We start from the raw sequence: 12000 nt of genomic DNA on the forward strand, positions 1-12000 counted from the left end.
GAGGCCCCGAGAGGGGAGGCAGCACACCTAGATCACACGTAAGCGAGGGGTCTGGACTCAGGGCTCAGCCGGGGACCCCAGAGCTGTGCTCGTCATCTGGCTCTTCTTTGCCTGAATTTAGAAAGTTGTATGACAACAACAAATAAGAATAAATAAATCAAATCAAATTTACAATTGTTTTTCATCCCGGTGCTGTGTCCACGTCCTCCCAAGTTGGACAGGACGGCAAGAGGAAATTCTCCCAACAACTTAGAAATAAAGATGAGTCAGCTTGAGGTTTGGCTTCAGCGACTTGCTTGCGCACAAGAACCACACAGACAGCAACACAGACACATGGACAAATACAGCCACACACGTACACAGAGGCACACGTGCGTGCGCACACCCACACTCAGAGCTATGGTTGCGGGTCACTTTCCTGCCTGATTGAATTAACTAACTACAGTGTCATGAAAAAGATGGAAAAGGCATCCAAACCCCTTTGGCCTCTGCCAACATCAAGACTATTTTAAACAGGCAAACCAATCTGATCTCATTCCTAAAGATTTTCAGGAAGGAGGACAAACCCATCATTTTGATGTCTCCTCCTTAACTAGGGAAGTTCTTCCTGGCATCTAACCCAAGTCCCTCCCACTTTACATGAATCATGACACAACTCTTACCACCAACACTCCTCTTTACAGCTCCCAAAGCCCTTCTATTTTTATGATCTGGCTTGATCCTCACCACCATCCCAAGGCGAGCAGGGCAGAGATGGTCATAGTTTACGGGGAGTGGGGCCCAGAGAAGTTAAGGAGCTTGCCTGAGAGGACACAGCTACTGTTGGAGCTGGGCTTCCACCCAGGTGTTGTGCCTTCAGTTTTGCTGCTGATTTCACAGCTCTTTCAAGGACACAGGTTGCTGTCAAGGTCCCATCAATTTCACTTGTCTGCTCCTCTCTGCAGGGAGCATCCTGGGATCTCAGCCTCGCTGTGTCCAGTGAGGGAACTTTACCGCCCCGCTCGCCTCCCTCCTGCCTGAGGGATGCCCGGGTGTGGCGTGGAGGGCAGGCCCCTCAGAGCCGGGTCATCCAGAAGCGTCCCCCCAGAGGTCCCCGCGGCGGAAGCGTCCTGAGACCATGGCCTCTGCCTCCTTCTCAGAGCCTCCTCCATCCGCATGGTGGGCTCCCAGAACCCCCCAGGGCCCAGGAACCGTCACTGGAGCAGAAACCAAGCCCCCGCCCCAGCCTCGTGTCTGCGGGGGTCGCTGCCCCATTTACTTTTGCTTGGTAATAAATATTAGAGACAGTGGATCTTCCCAGGGCAACTGAGACTGACTCTAGTCACCTGGACTGAATTAGAGAGGCCACAGCCCCTTCCCGTAAGAGGAACAACTACAGGGATTTGGAGCTCAAGTTAAGGAGGGCAAAGAACCGAGAAACAGAGGGACAGTGACAGAGCATCCCGCCTGGCTGGAGAAAAGCCTTCGAGGAAATGAATCAAAGGGAAGCTCTGGGGCTGGACCTGAGTACACGGCCAGGCAGGAGTCAGAGAGCCCTGGAGTCTTTTCTCCCCATAAAAATCCCCCCCCTGCTCCTAGGAGCCCTAAAGAAGGATATGGGTGGGGTGGGGGCAGGGAAAGGGCTGGCCTGGGGTGGAGACGGGCCCCAGGCTCAGATAAAGAGGAACGAGGAGACGCTTTGTCCCTCCACAGAGCCTGGGCACCACTGCCACCAACATCAGCATCTCCAGGCCAGGGAGGAAGCGGGCAGTCCCGCCAGGAAGCCTTGGGGATGAGCACGTGTTTGGTCTTAGCTCCAGAACAGGATTTCTACTTCCTTTTGGCAAAACAAATATTAATAATAATAAATAAACTTCCCCGAGTCTTGGTTTCTCCATCTGTAGAATGGGATGATGGAAGTCCCCATCCTGCTCATCCTATGGGCCCCTGGGCTGGTCCAGGGCAGGGCAGGATGGGGGGAACTGAGGCAAGGGACATTGACTTGAAGGAGACACGAGAGGATTGCCCAAGCACTCATCGGGAGCAGAGTTGGCAGCTTTTCCCATCAAGGGCCAGATGGTAAATCTTTCAGGCTTCACAGCCATATCGTTCTTGTTACAATTCCTCAACGCCGCCTGTCCGGGAAAGCAGCCACCGATGGCACGTGAACGAATGGGCGTGGGTATGGCCACTACAACTTCATTTACAAAAAAAGACCGGGCAGTTTGGCCCGCCTGTTGTAGTTTGCAGATCCCTGACCTGAAAGAATATTTCGGGACTCACCCTGCGCTCAAGTAGAGGATTCAAAGAGAATGTGTCGTACGGGGGACGGAGAACGGGAGAGAGAAGAGAGCGAGCGTCCGTAAGCTGGTTCCAGGCCCGCATTCAGGCTGTGCAGCTGCTGCCAAGTCCCAGCGCCTCTCTGAGCCTCAGTGGCTTCACTGTGAACACAGGGATAGAGATGGTACCACCTCTCAGGTTGTCAAGGGGGGCAAAGGAGGCCCTCATGGGTGATGGGCAGTGCTCTCGGCAAAGAGCAAACGCTGGGCGAGAGGGTAATTAAACCACAGTGGGCAGGGCTCTGGCTGTGCCTCCTGGGAGCTGGCGAGGCCTGGTGGGGGATGCAAGGGCCGGAGCAGCACGGGGGTGCTTTCCAACAGAAGGGGCTGAGGGATCCTGAGCAGCTGGAGCTGGCCCCCCACTGAGGCCAGGGCCGGACCCTGCTGCCTGTCTGAACCCAGGAAGAGGCCCCCCTGGACTGCGTCCCTTGCCAAGAGCTCTCGGGAGCAGGGCTCTGCTGCACAGGGTTGCTGGAGGACCAGGGAAGGCTGACTCTTTGGCCATGGCCACTGCCAAGTCTGGATGTGGAGATGTGTCTGGGCAGCCTGCCTGCTGCAGGCCTTGCCCCCTCTCTAAGGCTACAATGGATGACAAATGACCCGTGCAAAGCATTACAAGCCAAGGACGTGCCCTTCAATTAGCCTGCTGGGCCTGGAAGGTCTCTTTCCTGCTCTGCTGAAGCCCAATAGCAGTTAGAAGGGGCTGGAAGGCTGGTGGGCGGTGTGGGTGGATCGGAGCCGGTCTGGCCTCTGCATCCCTGGGGAGGGAGGATGGTGGCGATGACAGCAATGGTAACAGTCAACACTTACAGAGTGCTTCCTGTGTGCCGGGCACATTCCGAACACTTCACATCTAGCAACTCATTTAATATTCGCAACCATCTATGAAGTGGGTACAATGATTATGCCCATTTTACAGATGAGGAAACTGAGGCACAGAGAAGTGAAGTAACTTGCCCAGAGTCACACAGCTATTAGGCTGGCATCTGAATCCTAGTTCCAGCATCTGGGCTCAGAGGGTGTCTAAGATGTCTAGAGGGGCATGGAGCTCTCTAGAATTAGGAAACCCACTAAAAAAGTTTTGCAGTGGAAGTTGAGGGGCTCGGGTTCTAGTCCTTGATCTGCCACTAACCAACCACGTGATGTGGAGCAAGTTACTCTCCCTCCCTGGCCTCTCTGGGGAGGCGGCATGCAGAGTGGCCAAAGGCATTGGAGGGACTGGGTGGAATCATCTCCCCCACTTGCTACCCGTGCGGCCGTGGCCTCTGAGCCTCAGTGTACCCCGTAATCCCACAGGTGGTGTGAGCGTCCCTGAGACCACACTGCCTGCGACACGGAAGAGCTCCTGGGAAGCGGGAGCTGTCATCATCATTCATCTGGAAGCTGCACCTTTTGTTCGCCCACCCAGGCCCTGAGTGAGAGTTTCCTGGCTCCCAGCGCCAATGCCGAGCAAATGCCTGGGTGTCATTGGCTCCATTTCTGGGTGGAAAGGATTCAGGCATCGTCCATTCAGGAATGGAAATGGTGGTCTGAATATCTGATGAGCAGACGTCATCTTTTAAACCTGTAAATACAGCCCAGTCTGTAGCCTCCAGAGCTGAGAAATGTCAGCGAAACGAAGGGGTCAGGGTTGAAGGAGGCTCCGACGAAACACGGACTCGGGGCGGAGGGAAGGTGGGTCTCGCCCTGTATGGACACCGATCTTGGGGTGCATGGGGTGTGTCTGAGCTCAGCGGGCAAGGAGGCCACGACCCACTCACGCACACTCGAGACGCCCACAGAGCACAGACAGCAATGGTGCCAGTCACCTCTGTGTCCCCTGTGTGGCCGGCGGGGTTGCTGAGAAGAGGGCTACAGGAGGGAGCTTCAGGCCAGGCTCAAATCAGGCAAATTGGTACCTTTTCTGCAGTTCCTGAGCACGTAAAGATAAAGCGTACTGCCCCTGGGTCCGCGGATCTGGGTTCAGACTTCACGGCCAGCCAGCTCACTCTGCGGCTGGGCCAAGCCCCACTCTCTCTGCCACGGGTCCTGCGTTCCAGGCGCTCCCTCTGCCTCCCCATCTCCGAGTCTCCTCTCTCGGCCTCTGTCTGCCCTCTCTCCCTTCTCTGAAAGCGAATGTGCGTGCATACATGCACACACACACAGACACACACTCTGACCATTTCCTGGAGAGGTGGAAGGCTACCCGCTTACGTTAGCTGGAACACCTCTCTTACACTACCCCCCTGGGGGCCTGGACATAAATCCCCGAGCCCTGCCCTGGGACTCTGACCCCTGGTGGGTGGTGGCCACGTTTAATTTAGAGGCTCTGCATGTGTGAACCAAGGGACAAAGCTGGCTTGCCCAAGGTAACCTCAGGCCTGCCAGGGTCCTGCTGGGAGCAGGGATCCTGGGGGAGCCTGCTTGCTGGGAAAAGGAAAAACCCGCAGGTGTTTCATTTCCCTCTGGCTGCCTGGTAATTAAGGAAGAGGAAGACTCAGCAGTTCATGGGGCAGGATCCGGGTTTCCCAGGGGCCACGTGGGGGTGGGGAGGGGGCGTATGGAGCAGGCTTTAGAAGGAGGCTGTCCTGGGCTCCAGTGTGATCCAGTCCCTAGGAACGCACGTGACCTTGAGCAAGACACTCACGTCTGAGCCCCTGCAAGGTGACCCCAGAGCCACCAGGGCCCTGACCACGTGTGCAGAGCCAGGTCACGTCCAGGCGGACCCAAGCAGCAGGGCTGCGTGTAGCTAACGTGAGTGCTGGAAGAGGATTCTGAATTTTGCCCGACGCCGTCACTGCACCAGTAGCCTCTTCCTGGCTGTGATTCTGAATAGCGAACGGTATTGGAGAAGAGAGTCTATGGGACTCAGATCTGCTGTGGAGGCGTCATATTGGACTTTCCAAGATAAATGGTCCAGTAAGAGATAAACCCGAGAGAGACCCTGGATCCCGCTACCTGAGTGACCGGAGGCAACAGGTGACAGATGAACCACCTCCCCACCTCCCGGCTGTGTGCCCTGGGGCAGGCAGTGGCTCCCACCAATCGGGATGAATGAAACACAGGGACACTCAGAACAGCGCCTGCCATTCACGGGGGCTCAGGGAGGGCCCACTCGCACTGCCGGGCTCCGGGGCGCCGACACGTACTTCCACGCACGTTCACTGAAGCCTTCCGACCGCCTTGCGAGGGATGACCGTCCTTGGTTCATGAGGAAACCAGGATTAGACCCTGAGGAACCGGAGAGCAGTGGGAGCTGGGCTTAGAGCCGACCCGTGTGAATTCTGAAGCCCCAGGCCCTTGCCTTCTCTCTGCTCCTTTTCGGTTTTCACACCATTTTAAGGCCATGCTTCCCTCCGAAATACGGACTCAGGGATCCTTTGCCTGACTTCATCAGTGATGCTCAAGGAAATCCTTTTTTCCCAGGATGCCCGGTCCTTGTCACGAGGTCACAGCTGCCCAGCGGCTCCCAGAGGACACTGGTCTTCAGGAGAAGTGGCAGAGGTTTGGAGGGTGGCTGGGTCTGAGAAGCCAGGGCCTGCGAAGGAGCACCCCACCCCTTCAGCTCTGGAGCCAGCCCACCAAGAACAAGAACTTGTTGCACTTCTACAGAGCTTCACATGCTGGACACGGTTCTCACTGACTCCCACAACCAGCTGTGAAAACTGAGGCTCAGAGAGGTTAAGTCAGTTGCCCTAGGTCACACAGCCAGAAAGGAGCAGGGCTGGGATCTGAACCCAGGCAGTCCGGCTCCAGAGTCTGGGCTTGTAACAGCTGACTGACGCTGCCCCTCTCCCATCTGTGACAGTAGGAGCCCCATCCTGTGGCAGAAGGACTGACAGCCAGAGCCTCCAGCCCACAGGCCCATCCCATTCCCAGGCAGCCCTCTAGGGCCGCAAGGTGAAGACAGGGGCCGGAAGTCTGCTGCCCCCACTGAGTGGAGTGATGCCGTCCTGGTGGGCAAGCTCTCCCAGAGGAATCCATCACTTTCCATCTTGGAGAATGTCCAGGCTTGAGGGGCCCCCAGGCCCTTGAGTCCATCCCCGTCATGGTACAGAGGATGGCCCTGAGCAAGTGCCCGCTCACACAGCATGTTCTGAGGTCTTCGGCATTACGGGCTGGCTGGGTCTAAGATTCTGTGTCACTCTCTCTGCAGCTTGCTCTCAGGTGGTCTGTGGCCAGGTCCCGTGGCTCAGAGGTGACACCCAGGCCCCCACTCGCAAGAGTCACCGGGAGAGAATCCTTCCCACGTGTGGAGGACGCTCTGCATGCTCCCCCTGCGCTCCCATTTAATCCTCGCCTCATCACTAGTAGTATCCCCGTGCACAGAGGAGGAGATGGGGGCCCAGGGAGGCGACGCCCCTTCCCCAGGGTCACCCAGCTTGGAAGGAGAGAAGCTGTGGCTCCCGGTGCTGGGCGGCTGGCAGCGAGTGAGGGTCTCTGTAATCCACCAGCAGAGCACAGCCCCGGCCAGCGCCCAGCCGGCAGACGGGACCCGGCGCCTGAGGCTGCCCGGCGGTCCCACTCCCCGGCATTCACGCCACCCGTCTCAGAGTTCATTTGGAAGAAGGGACAATGCTTGCGAGGCTGCACTGCGATGGCCGCCCTGGGGGCTGTCCTGCTGCAGGCGCTGTCGGATGCCTGTGGGTCCGCCTTTGGATTGCACAGCTTGTCCAAGATAGAGCCACAGGGGCCCGGGATTGGACGATGGGCCAGCCACGCGGGGGCTCCAGAAAGGTAGGCAGCCCTCCCTCGACCACCCATCCCCTTCCCAGCTTGACCACTCAGGCCAGGACACTTCTTGTCTAGTCGGAGGAGGCAGGGAGCTAGAAGAGCCATCCTCACCAACAGCAGAGGGCCCCGCCCTGAGGCTGCCTCTCATCCCTTACCCAGAGACAACTTGCCCCCGAGTTTCCAGAGGACAATGGGACACCCTCTTCCTTCTCTCCTGCCATTCTGGCCTCCTGGCTCTAACCATGGGGGCCCAAAAACATCCAGCTATGGCTGAAGGAGCCTTCTACCCCCTTGTCATTTACTTTTCCTGGCCACATCCTCACAACAGTTTACAAAGCTCATCTCTCGACACTCTGCTCCTCCCTCACCCCACTCCGGGTAGCTCAAGCCACCTGGGTCTCTTCCACACGGTAAACCCATTCCTACCTCAGGGCCTTTGCACCTGCTGGTCCTTCTGCCTGGGACTCTGTTTCCCTCAGATATTCCACACGGCATATTCCCTCACTTCATTCAGATCTCTGATCGAATTCCTCAGGGCACCTTCCCTGACCGCCCCCTCCCCTGCTCCCTGCCAGCCTAAAATAGTCCCTCTCGTTTTTGACACATCTCCAGTGATGTTTTCTTCCTGTTATTTATCTTCTCTGCCCTTCCCTGGAAGGCAGGAGGGCAGCAGCTTTGTCTGTCGGGTTCATTGCTGAATCCCAGCCTCCAGTACAGTATGTGCACAGAGGGAGTGCTCAACGGATGTCTGGGGAAGGGAGGGAGGGAGGAAGGAACTCTGTATGGGCCTCTTTCACACATTTCTGATTTAACCCTTGCTAAAACTCTATTGGAAGACGCAGGACCAGCTCCATGATTTACGGGGCGCAGGAAATATGAGGGATTTCAGTCATTAAGAATTTCAAGATGGCAACAGCAGAGCATTAAACCAAGTATGGGGCCCTTCTAAGCACAGGGCCATGTGCAACCACTCAGTTGATACCTGTCAGCTGGCCCTGGGGAGGTGTTATGACCATTTCCATCGTGCTGCTCTGGGATCGCAGGATCAGAGAGGTGCAGTGGCTTGCCCAACATCACACAGCATTATGCTATGGCTCACAAACTCTCCCTCCTCAGTTCCCGCAGTGGCTATGGAAGGAATCCTGTTACCTCCGCATCTGGAAATCTGGGGACCCAGCCCAGACAAGAAAATGGGAGAGCAAAACTGCCTGCAAATGTCCTGTTTTACCTAATATATTCATGCTATATATGTATATTTGCATGTTACTTCAAAATATATCCACAGTTGTTTTAATATAAAAATAAGGTATTGTCTCCAAATCTTCGAGGAGCACTGATGTTCTATTAGGATGCACAGGACTAATCCTGACACCGTGTACCCCCTGGCTGGGCGGAGTGCCCCAGGCCCCGTGGGGACCCACAACTCAGCTGAAAAAGCATCGTCCTCGGTACAAGATCCCAGCACGGGCTCCACAGCCAATCCTGCACAACGTTAGTTTCATTCTCTCCCTCCTGCGTGGTCCACAGGAAACCTCCTCCAGGATGGCTCCAGACCCAGGCGGTGGGGAGCCTCCCACGGCCCAGGCAGAGACGCCAGGTCTCGTGATCTCAACAGAGACAGAGAGCAGCGGGCTGGGCGCCTTCCCTCCAGGGGAGACGCGCCTCGGCCTGTCAGCGGGAAGAGGGGCGTGTTATTACTCTGCGCAGCCAGGCAGCTTCACCTGCCACGCTAACTGGAACACGTAATGGTTTGTTAATACCGCCTAATCTAGGCAGGCCGGGGTCTCTGGGGTGGGCCCACGGCGTGGTGGAGAGGGGCCTTTTAAATGGCATTGCCAAGAAGGGCCGGGGGTGTGGCTGAAACGCCCTTCAGTTTTTGGTGTCGCTTTTCAAAATGATGTCTTAATCCAGCATCCATAGACTAGAGGTCTATCAGGCTGTAGTGTGTGTATGTGTATATGTGTATGTGTGTGTGTGTATGTGCACATATGATGCGCAGTGGGCGTGTGCAACCGTGTGCATGTTCACGGTGCAGGGGTACAGGACCAGGGCGGGGGGGAGAAGAGAACACAGCCGTATCAGCCCTAAAGGCGGCAGGCAGTGGTCTCATTTTGAGAACACAAACAAAGACATCTATTTTCCCAAGACTAGCTCACCCAGCCCCTATTAACACTAATTAGGAGGACTGGGAATTCCCCATAACTTCGTAATTACTGCTAACAGACTTCACAGGGGCCGGGGAGGAAATGGAACACCCCGCCCTGTTTTCATGCTCAAGGTGATGATGGTCACTCTGACCTCCCCCCCAGGCACCAGGATTCCCTCAGGGCCCCCAGATGTCCAGACTGCCCGGGGATGAGGGTCTAACGGAGGTGGGGTGCTGGGGGTCCCTCATGGGCTGCTTTCGCTGACTCATTTGGGAGAGCAGGGCCTGGGTGAGGCCTCTGGGGAACACTTGCTGGTGTTGGGGGAAACTGAGGCAGGAGGCCAAGGAGGATGTGGACCTACCTCGGGAAGAGACCCCCAGATGGGCCCTGAGCCTGGAGGTCGAGGAGTGGACAGACCACTCTGTGCAACGGTGACTCTCTGCGGCCAGCTCCAGCCACTGTCCTGGGCAGCCCCCCCTGCCCACCCCCCGCAGCTCCTGTCCATCAAGATGAATGATATTTCAAAGCCGGCGCCAAAGAACCGGCCAGATCACAGCAGGGACTTCAGCGTCACGAGCCCCTCCCCAGCCTGCCCTACCCGCAGCCAGACGTCTTCAGAAACCACAGCTAAGCCATTACGGGGACGGTGGGACGGCCACTTTCGCCAGCTGACAGGCACGGGGACTTCCCACAAGGCCTCATTCATGTGCACAAAGACCCTCCCCACCCCCCTCCCGGGCCCTGGCGGGCAGGCGGGGGGGGGGGGGGGGCGGAGCAGGCGCCAGCGCTGTCCCGCTCCCCTGCGTCTGTCCCCCTGGTGTCCTCTTCCCAGCCCCCTGCCCCATCTGTCTAGGGGCCTGGCTCCACTTCCAGAAGACAGCTCTTTGTTCCTTCCCGTCTGCCCAGAATCTGAGATCCTCCGTATATCAGGGAGCCTAGAGGCCATTTTCCTCATCATCTTAAAAAGGACTGACATGGTACCAGCTATTAACTGGCTATTGGTGATTTTTCTTTTATTCTTTATACTTAGGTGATTTCTATTTTTTTCTTACAAGGGACATGTATTATTCACGTAATTAAAACAATCATTGTGAAAGGGCCATTTAAACCCTGCCCTCTGAAGCTGCTGGGTCTTTAGAGGTGCTGGGCGTGAAATACATTTTCTCCCATTGTCCGCCTGGAGAACTTCTTCTTAACCTTCAAGGCCCAGCTTGATGCCTCCTCAGCCATGAAGCCCTCCTTGATTTCTCCAGTCCTTTCTGTTTAGTTCCAATGCCCTCATTCTGTAGATGAGAAGACAAGGCCCAGAGAGGGGCAGGGGCTTCCTCAGGCCTCACAGCTAGGTCATGAGCAGAGAAGGCTGCACTGGAACCCAAAGGGGCTCCTTTTACAGCATCCGGGGTAGGGGGAGGTTGGGGCACACCCTACTTGACTCTCAACACCCCTTCCTTCCCTGGAGCCAGCCCCTGCCCTGTCGGAGACAGCCCTGACCTCCGTCTTTGTTCTCCTGGGAATGAGCTGGGGTGCTCTCCTCCCGGCCTCCAGGGGCGCGAATCAGAGAAAGGCCTGGTTGTTGTCCCACAAAGGGGAGCGGGGACGGGAAGCAGTGGGGCCTTCCCTCCCTCCCTGGAGCTCAGGCTGTGTCTGAACGGCCACCCCTGCGAGGCCAGGCAGGGCCTCCCTGCCCACCCGGCTCCCACCCTAGGCCCTCGCTGGCTGGTCGGTTGGGGGCCTGGCCACACAGGGCCGTGTCACCCTGGGTCTGAATCTCAGCTTTCCCACCGAATAGCTGTTGCTTCACACAGCTGAGCCTTACTTGACCACAAATACTAATATTTCACAAAACAGCCTACCGTGTAGTAAGCAGCACTAGGAGCGGGGCACTGGCGAGGCGTTTTATATACACCACGGGGCGTCTTCACAACGGCACTGAGGCTGCCATCATCACGCCCATTTCACAGGTGAAAAATCAAGGCTCACAGAGAATGAAGCCGCTTCCCCAAGGTCAAGAGAGAGGCGACTCAGCTGGGGCTTGAGTCTGGATCTATTTGGGGTAATAAGCCCGACTCCCAAGGTAGGTAGTTACACGGATCAGATGAGAGAATTGCACAGGCCAAGCGCTCTGCAGATAATCATGCACCGAACATTATAGCTGCTGCTTCTTTTCGCTTCATGATGAGAGCAAGCACTGCGGTGAATCGGGCTGTGGAACCAGCCCGGCTGAGGGTCGGTGGGGAGGTGAGACTTCTGGGGACCTGACTGGAGGTGGCAGAGCCCCCGGCAGCCCCCACCCCGGCAGCCCCCACCCCGGCAGCCCCCAGGCCCCGACTTGCTCCCAGCCAGAGAGCAGTGTTGGAGAGTAAATATTATTTTACCCTCCAGCTTAATCCAGACCAAGCTTATCTTTCCCACCAAAAAGCCCACAGCCCAGAGAAAGTTAAGCCCTTGGCTGCTTTTTCTTAATTGCAGGCTCGGAGCTCTGCCTGGGGACACCGGCGCTCTGGAAAAGCCTGATAAGTGGTCTGGTATTTGGCAGGGGCATCAAAGAGGCTGGCTCTGGGCTGGGCTGGGGGCCCCACGGGGGAGAATGCAGGCTGGGGCACAGGGTTCCTGGGGTTCCCCTTCTGCAGGGGGCCTGCTGCCCCCCTGCTACAGTGGGGGTGGCGGACACGAGTCCTGCCCTCCTGTTTCATGCTGAGCCCCACTTGGCTGGAAAAGAAAATGGGTCAGTGGGCTGCCGGATCCCTCCTTCCCTCCTGGTTACCATGTCTGTTTCCCTCGTGCTTCTTCCTTTGAAGTGTGGGCAGAACTGGTTCTTGTTC

At 56.8% G+C, this 12000-nt stretch overlaps 1 protein-coding gene across 7 annotated transcripts in view; it reads right to left on the reverse strand.

Annotated features, from left to right (window-relative positions):
* The window catches only part of TSPAN18 (tetraspanin 18), a 183872-nt gene that overhangs the window by 36249 nt on the left and 135623 nt on the right, over positions 1-12000 (reverse strand). The window contains exon 4 of one of the 7 annotated variants that reach the window (XM_058527093.1): positions 2263-2420. The exons of the other annotated variants lie outside the window; for them this stretch is intronic. The gene's annotated coding sequence lies outside the window, so the exon portion shown is untranslated. The remainder of the gene's footprint in view (positions 1-2262; positions 2421-12000) is intronic. 7 annotated transcript variants of the gene reach the window in all.

This window comes from Diceros bicornis, chromosome 31 (genome assembly GCF_020826845.1).
Source record: "Diceros bicornis minor isolate mBicDic1 chromosome 31, mDicBic1.mat.cur, whole genome shotgun sequence".
Lineage (NCBI taxonomy): Eukaryota > Metazoa > Chordata > Mammalia > Perissodactyla > Rhinocerotidae > Diceros > Diceros bicornis.